Source organism: Eucyclogobius newberryi, unplaced genomic scaffold (genome assembly GCF_026437365.1).
Source record: "Eucyclogobius newberryi isolate DKJ021-1_F unplaced genomic scaffold, fEucNew1.0.hap1 SCAF_22, whole genome shotgun sequence".
In the NCBI taxonomy this organism is placed as follows: domain Eukaryota; kingdom Metazoa; phylum Chordata; class Actinopteri; order Gobiiformes; family Gobiidae; genus Eucyclogobius; species Eucyclogobius newberryi.
In genome coordinates this window covers 19966661-19975040 of record NW_027315857.1, presented here as the reverse complement: position 1 = coordinate 19975040, position 8380 = coordinate 19966661, and the positions used below count along the sequence as shown (strand labels likewise).

Here is an 8380-nt window from a genome sequence, read left to right as displayed (position 1 = left end):
ACGTCGCGACGCCTCCGTCTCCGAGTTTGCCCCGGTTCTCGGCGTGAATGAACTCCACCTTTGCTTTCCCGCGGGGTCTGTGGACGCTCCGGGTCCGTGCGGCGGCGGGGGTCCGTGCGGCGGCTGGGGGTCCGTGCGGCGGCCGGGTCCGTGCGGCGGCCGGGGGTCCGTGCGGCGGCGGCGGCTCCTGCCTCCTTCAGACCGCGCGGTGTTTACTCTCTGACGTCACTTGTCACCCAGTTTATATGATGTGGGATGAAACTAGATGCACCGGTGCTATGGTGACCGACAGTGACCAGCATCCGGCTCCAGCTGCCATGTTCTGACTGTAACATTCTCTCATAAACTAAACTGGAGCTACACTTTTTATTAACTTTTATTACTTAAATACTCTGATAAGTGGACTTTATTATATTTAATTGTGGTGATGTCTATGCTCTAATAAGCTAAAGTGGAAAAAAATCAAAAAAATAAAGCAGTTTATTGTCTCAACTCATCTGGTCAAGTGTTTTAGTTTCCTGTATATGGAACATTTTGAAGAGTTTCCCCTATTCAAAATATATGGCGTAATGTTGTGTTTTAAATTGTTAATCGCTATGGCAACAGTCCTAATTTCTCATGGATTGTAGCCTCGTTATGATGTAATAATGGTACTGGTTGTGTCCATTGCATTGACACACAAACAGGTTAAAGTGCCTCTGACAGGTCCGACCACTCGTTGAACTAAATTGCAGTTAAGATAAAAAAAAAAAAAATTGAAATTTAGCTTAAAAAAATGTTTTAAATGTTTTTTTTTAGGTTTATAATTGTATTTCCTGTTTGTAATTGATGACATCACGATAGGACATTACAGCAACAACTGGGACAAAAATTATTGAATGTTTTGTGTGTTTTTTTTTTGTTGTATTAATGTTTATAGGGTCAAAAAAAAGTGGTTTATTTTGTGTAAATGATGTTTGACCCTTAGATTGAATCCCTAGTGTGATGTCATTTTCTACAGATTTTTTAATTTTCTTCCACAAATAGCGAGTTGATTGGTGTAAAACTATAATGTATAATTATAACTCATAAAAAATACACCAGCTAAAGTAAAAAAGGAAAATCTGGAAAAACCTGACAGAAAAGAAGGGCCTAAACAGGACCAGGATTAAACTAAACCAAGTCCAAAATATACTATAATAATATGTACATTTTTCCACCTTTTGAACTACTCATTTCCTGGTCCTGTTCTACATTATTTTCTATTAGACTTTTGCTGCTCTGACAATCACAAGATGGCTGTCAAATTGCCATGGCAACAGAGTCTCTCTAGCCTTTATTATACATGATAGTTTATGTAATTGAATTAGATAAAAATGGATTTCCTGCCGATTTAGGAGGCGTCTGGTTTTTGTCATTGAGGAGATGATGTTATTGCTGAACCAGCCTCTTCATATTGTATGTTTAATGGTACAAACTAGTTCTATTTGTATTAGTCTACCCAGAAAACATGGACCCATTTCTCTGTTAAAAAAGAAAGAGGACGGGAAGAAAATAGATGCAGTGCTTTCACTTCACCTCTAGATGTCTTCATTGCACTGATGTTATACCTCAAGAAGTATATTCAAGAATTAAGTTAAATGGGAAATAAATACTTCTTGTTAAATATGATATACTTAGCATCAATTTTCCTATGATGTTAAGGATTTTCAATAACTTTTACTTGTTGAATCAACTCACAGTAAAAATCAACCCTGTCTGACCTGTTATCTAATGCTGTTGTTAAAGTCACTTCAACATGGCCTAGATCTAAATCACTCAGATCATACTTCCTCCTCACAGTGTCAGAGGAAACAGTGAAGAGTCATCAAGAGCAGAGAGCATGAGGAGTAAACCAGGTCTCTCTGTCTGCTTCATGTTCAGGAAGAAGTATCACCAACTCTTCATCGTGATCAGCGAGACCAAACTCTTTAGAAACACATTTCTCAAGTCACAAACTATAGAAATGATCCCTGAAAGTAAAGTCTTAATGTTGGACAGCTCTGCAGCAGAGACTAGAGCCTCACACTGTCACTCTGTGTCAGAAGCTAAACATGTCATCACAAGATTCTAACACTTTTGTAGGAAATGTTCAGAATTCTTCTTAAAACGACTTGTTTGTAGATGAGGGCAGCGTTGACAAAAAATAATATTTTTGTGGCGTTTCCCAATAACAATATCCAGAAGATATTATGTCAATCCAACACAAATGTGTTAAATCATGTCTTTATAAATGTCAGTTTAGTTTTAATTATCAGACAAATGTGAAAGTCAGTCACACACGTGCATTAATATTATAATATTACTTAAACCTTTATTTTAAAGTTGATGTAGAGGTGAAGTCGGTCACTAAACTCGCCTCTCGGCTGCTCAGTTTCAAGTACATTTTGGCTCCTACAGTTAATATCATTTATCATTTTTTTTATTCAATTTGCACTTTTTTGCCACATTTTCTCCTTTAACTGATGAAGTCAAACTTCACATTTTCACATGTTGAAAACAACATTGAGGACATGATATAAAAGTGTACATATTGTACTTGACACAGAGTGTCAGTGTGAGGCTCTAGTGTCTGCTGCAGAGCTGCCCAACATTAAGACTTTACTTTCAGGGATCATTTCTATAGTTTGTGACTTGAGAAATGTGTTTCTAAAGAGTTTGGTCTCGCTGATCACGATGAAGAGTTGGTGATACTTTTTCCTGAACATGAAGCAGACAGAGAGACCTGGTTTACTCCTCATGCTCTCTGCTCTTGATGACTCTTCACTGTTTCCTCTGACACTGTGAGGAGGAAGTATGATCTGAGTGATTTGGATTTAAGACATATTATAATGAAGTCAATAAGAAGAAATAACTTGTCTTTAAGGATCATCTTCAAAAAGTACAAGTAATTGAAACCCTAAAAATCGTTTGAAAATAAATGAGAAGTACATCATATTCAACAAGAAGTATTTATTTTCCTTTTAAATTCATTCATGATTCTATCTCTTGTGCTAAACATCAGTGCATTGATGACATCTAGAGGTGAGGTGAAAGCACTGCATCTTCAACACTGTCATGGTCGTCCTCATCACCGTGGGCCCTGCGCTCCTCATCTGTGCAGTTGTAATCCAGGCATTAAGAGCTCCCAAAGATAAAGGTACAATCGATTATCTTGTGTTTTGTTTCATTCACAGGTCTAAACCAGGACTAAATGAGGAAAGACCAAGCTGTAGAAGATATGACCAGGACTAAAACCTGACTTTACCTCAGGTTTAATCCACGACTAAACCAGGATGAGCCAGCTGCATAGGGTTTAACCAGGACTTAACCAAGACTAACCAAGGACTAAACCAGGCCTGACGTGCTGTAGATGTGACCAGAACGTAACATGACTGACCCACATCTAAGTACTCAGGCTGATATTTAGCCCTTGCACTTTCACACACCCAAAAACACCAGCAGGGGGCGCATGCACTAATCCAAACTGTAACGCATTTAAACACACAACTGACACACTAAGCTTTACTGCTGTCCATAAACATTGACTTATGTTCTGCTGTCACTACTTCAACTAACTTTTTGTGTTTTGTTATAGCGACAGAGGAGGAGCCACGCCCAAAGGATCGCCCCGCTGTTCTAAAGTGTCCATGGATAAAGGGCACTGAGGGGTCAATACTGGTGAAGGGTCAGGGAGAAGTTTGAACCAGTGAGATCAAGACTGGTTGTCCTTGTGCAATCTTCAGGCTTCTGTAGTAGAACGATTGTTCACCATCTGCTTGTCTTTATGGAGATGTTATACCTTTGCCTGGAATGTTCCACAATATGGCATTAAACTGAGCTCACATATAGATTTAACATAATTCACACATTGCACTTTCTTGTTCGTTGTATCCTTTTATGACTTAAAACTCACAGAAATAAAGTTTTATCTTGTTTTTTCCCTTGTTTTTGCATTACAATATTCAAACACTATTGTAATGCTTTTCAATAAAACTGATGGCAGGACAAGGCTCGAGAAATGATAAAAGTACAGTTTAATTTCTTTACAATTGAAACAGGTAAATATCAGAACAGTTCAAAGATACAATGGGCCCTGTATGTTCTTTTAATACAGTAAAAGGAAGATTTACTCATATATAATGAGAGTGTTTTTATTCAGAGTTGATTTGATTGTTATTAAAGTGTAGAATGTGGTGATGTAATGAAAACAAATCACACATTAAAGGAGACATAACGAGTTTATTTCAACTTCTTAATATTAAACCGTAACATCAGTAAATCATCATTTTACATTTTGTTCATTGTGAAATTCAACATTAATGTAAAACGGTTTAGTGATAGAAACAAATCCCTTTGACTTCCTGCTAAAAACTGCAGAACTGACAAGCCCCGCCTCCTAACATTTCACATTTACTAAAACATGTTTTTAGTTTTTTTAAAGTTCTGATGTGACATTTTAGCAGCTGCATGTGTCACTTAGTCTTTGTTTTTCAGATCATCCTGGCTAAGTACAGGGGTGTGGGCGGGGACAGGGGACAGGTGAAAACAGGAATTTTCTGAGCACTCCAGCCCCAGTTTTAGGACAAATTAAAATTGCTCGAACATGCAGGAATGAAAATATAACTTTGAGTAAACAAATGATCAGGAAAACACAGTTCTAACCAGGTTAAAAGTCCAGTTAAGTCGATTTAGCAGAATATGTCTCCTTTTAATAACATGAAATTGTTTTCAATCAACAGGCGTAATTTTCACGATTTCTACACCGATGTTTTGTGGTAGTGAATCCAGCAGTTCCTTTATGAGCTACAGAAACAAGAGTCATTGATAAAAGACGTGCAGCAGACACATAAATGTTACCATGGTGCTTAGTCTGACCTTCTGCATGGCTGTGGTCAGCTCTTCTTTGGACAGGGACGTGGAGACTTTTGTATTTAAGACAACTACAAGAAAAAGCAAAGTCAACAAATCAAAAATATGACTTTTACTTATCTCTGTTTACTCTCTAAAAACAAAAGTTACCTTTGATTGACGGTGTTGTAGCTGCATTCTCAGGAGTAGAAGGAGGAGGAGGAGTAGTAGTAGTAGTATTAGTGGGAAGAGGAGTTGTAGGAGGAGGAGTAGTAGTAGTAGTAGTAGGAGAAGGAGTTGTTGTCAGTGATGCTGTGGAAAACAACAAAACAAGTAACAGACTGAAGAAAAGTGCTTCTGTAATTGTCAGTAAAACAGTTGGAGCCTGTTTAATGAAACTCAACATGTCGTTAAAGGTGCCATAACATGATTTTTTTCCACGTTTCGTAGTCTATCCTAAGTGTATAATTGATAATAATAAGGGTTGTGCAACACCCTTAACATAATAGTTTAGAAATATCACCCGGACCTTGGACCCCCTCAATGCAGACGGCTTGGTTTGATATTCGCCCCCACCCTTGTGAAGAGCCATCTGGCTCCCCCGCCCAACCCGTGACGTAGTCTCAGAGCGCGTGTGTGCCCCGCCCACCCGTGACGTAGTCTCAGAGCGCGTGTGTGCCCCTCCCACCCGTGACGTAGTCTCAGAGCGCGTGTGTGCCCCTCCCACCCGTGACGTAGTCTCAGAGCGCGTGTGTGCCCCGCCCACCCGTGACGTAGTCTCAGAGCGCGTGTGTGCCCCGCCCACCCGTGACGTAGTCTCAGAGCGCGTGTGTGCCCCGCCCACCCGTGACGTAGTCTCAGAGCGCGTGTGTGCCCCGCCCACCCGTGACGTAGTCTCAGAGCGCGTGTGTGCCCCGCCCACCCGTAGTCTCAGAGCGCGTGTGTGCCCCGCCCACCCGTGACGGGATGATGACGCGTGCTTGCCCTTATTACGCGGTCTTGTAGACATCCCCCGTTAGTTTGGAGCTTGGAGGAAAGGAGATAGTCTGTAATATAGCCAAACACTGCGGGAATCAATAAAAAAAACACTCTGGGAACATATATGAAGCACAAATAGCAATGTAAGAAAGTTAAAAGCTCTGAAAAGTCGATTTTGCATGTTATGGGACCTTTAAATAACAGACTAATAAGATAACGTTACAAACATTAGACATAAAACTATTAAATCTGACACTCATCAATATTAAGGTTGATAAAATAACTTTCAGTCTTGTTTTAAATGTGAAAAATGGATGTACTTGTGGAGGAAGAGTAAACAACAACAACAACAACAACAACCAGATCTAAACCTGGACTTTATCAGCTAAACTAAAATGATAATAAAATATGTCTAAATATTGATTAATTAGCCTCAATAAAACAAATATGCAAACTGCAGAGGGCCGTGAGTTTGAGAAACACTGGATTAGAGTTTATTTTCTCGGTTAAAAAATGTTTTAGCTCCAGAAATATCAGTTACAGAATAAATAACTTACCAACAACATCCACCATGAAACAGCGAAGGTCTGACTGATGCCACCCACTGTAAGATACATTATTCAAATCATCATTTTGTAACTTTATGGCCGTTGGTGTGTTTAGATTTAAAATGTAACTTGATGTGTAACTAGTAACTTATTGAAGAAAGTATAAGTTGATATAGTAGTTTTTGCATCTTTAGCTGGTCCACAGTACCTGGTATAAGCCACAAAGCAGACTGGATAACTTTGTCCAATAGATTCATCTGATGGTTTCCAGCTCCAGAGAAACTCGCTCTCATTTAAAGACCGCTTGCTTGATCCGGACGGCCCGCTAAACTCCATGCCAATAATCCTTCACAAAAAGCAAATGAGAGTAAAATGTGTTGATTACGTCTTTTTATTTTTTCCAATATATGTCTTGTATTATGTGCTATGCTTATCAAAGAAGTACAAACTTAAACTCAGAACAATATCACTGATTATCACCTACCTCAGATTTGCTTCGGCTTTTACAGGAACTTATGTCGTTGTATTTGCAGTAAAAAACAGATGAGCTCCATGTTCTGGAGTGGGACTGACAAACTTGGGCAGGTACAACCCTTCTTCACAGGGGGGAGCTGCTGAATAAACTGTAGAGGCCATAAACAAATCAGATTTACAAAACTCTTCACTCTAAAACACATTTCTCTCACATTCACAACTGTGCGATCTCTGCTTCAGAAACATTTTGAAAGAAACAAATAAAGGAAAGTGGACCGGACCAGCCTCCTAATGAGGTCAGAGAGGAGTTTTAAAAGGACCAAAGTGGATCTTCTTATACCAGAGGCTTTAGCTCGTTCCATGTTTACTGTTTTATAACTGCATCTACAGACCGGGCTCGGGGTGAAAATAGTGTCCAGGACATGAAACATCTGACTGAGAAAACACAAAAACACAAAAATGCATATGGACAACTGTCTGTTTTATGAAACTAATGTTTGTGTTTGTTTTCCTCTTCATGTAGTAATTGCTACTGTGCACTATAAGTTACAGTATCACTGAGGTTTAAGATTTACTCTTTACAATCTGATATTTTATAAAGCATAAAATCTAAATTTATGTCAAATGTATTTTCTCACAAATGGTTTCTTCCTCTAAGTTATAAAATAACACAAAACAAAACACAGTGATGTCAAATAATCTCTCCATAGTTTGTATCACCAGCCGTCACTGTGTTTTAATATTAATTAAAATAATATTATAGACATGATTTGTACCTGTAAAATAGATTTAATCATAAGGTAATAAGTCACAAATACTTTGAGTTTGGTTGCTGCGTTCAGCACTGGAAATACGTTTTAATATAAAAACTGAAATAATAAAAGCAGTTCTGATTGTGCTGCTGTTTCCTGCACTTTAATAGTTCAGCTGCATTTTGACTCTGGATCTGTTTATTTGTCAGTGTTTGGTGATAAACTTCTCTCCTCTGTAAATGGTGCTAAAGTGTTTACATCTATTCCACACAATGTCTTCTCTATTCTAGCTTTCTGTTATTGAACTGTGCTGTGTAAATCGTGTGATTGGTTTTTACCATAAAACACAAACTGCACAGGGATTTGGCTGATGGCTTGAGAGCTCGTCCTTGTTTCCTGTGTCCCATTACTTAATGTCAAGGAGATATTTGATGTGGCAAAGTCCTCCATCATCAGCTGCACAGCGTAGTAGCCCGTGCTGGTGGTCGGGCTGAAGTCCAGAGTGCAGTTCTGTGGAGGGGAAACAGCTCAGGTTATACACGTCTACAACATCTAGAATGTGGATTACTACGAGTAAAAGTTTCCATTCAGAACAAAAAGAAATGACTGCATAGACTTGTTTGTAAAATGACTTGATAGTAAATAATACAAGCCAAACTATGTGCTGATGTGGTGTTCTCTTGTCTTATTAAAGAGTAAATCATAAAGATCCTGTTCATTCATTTGAAGCCTGATGGTTCTCACTGGGTGCAGGCGGAGCACAGATGGTGGGCTGCACTG

At 39.0% G+C, this 8380-nt stretch overlaps 2 non-coding genes across 2 annotated transcripts; one reads left to right on the top strand and one right to left on the bottom strand.

Moving 5' to 3' along the window:
* Window positions 1–1792: 1792 nt before the first annotated feature.
* Window positions 1793–2007, bottom strand: LOC140372236 (small nucleolar RNA U3). The gene has a single exon (XR_011928571.1). It is a non-coding gene; the product is annotated as a small nucleolar RNA U3 (small nucleolar RNA).
* Window positions 2008–2613: 606 nt separating this feature from the next.
* Window positions 2614–2828, top strand: LOC140372241 (small nucleolar RNA U3). Its single transcript, XR_011928576.1, has one exon. It is a non-coding gene; the product is annotated as a small nucleolar RNA U3 (small nucleolar RNA).
* Window positions 2829–8380: the final 5552 nt, after the last annotated feature.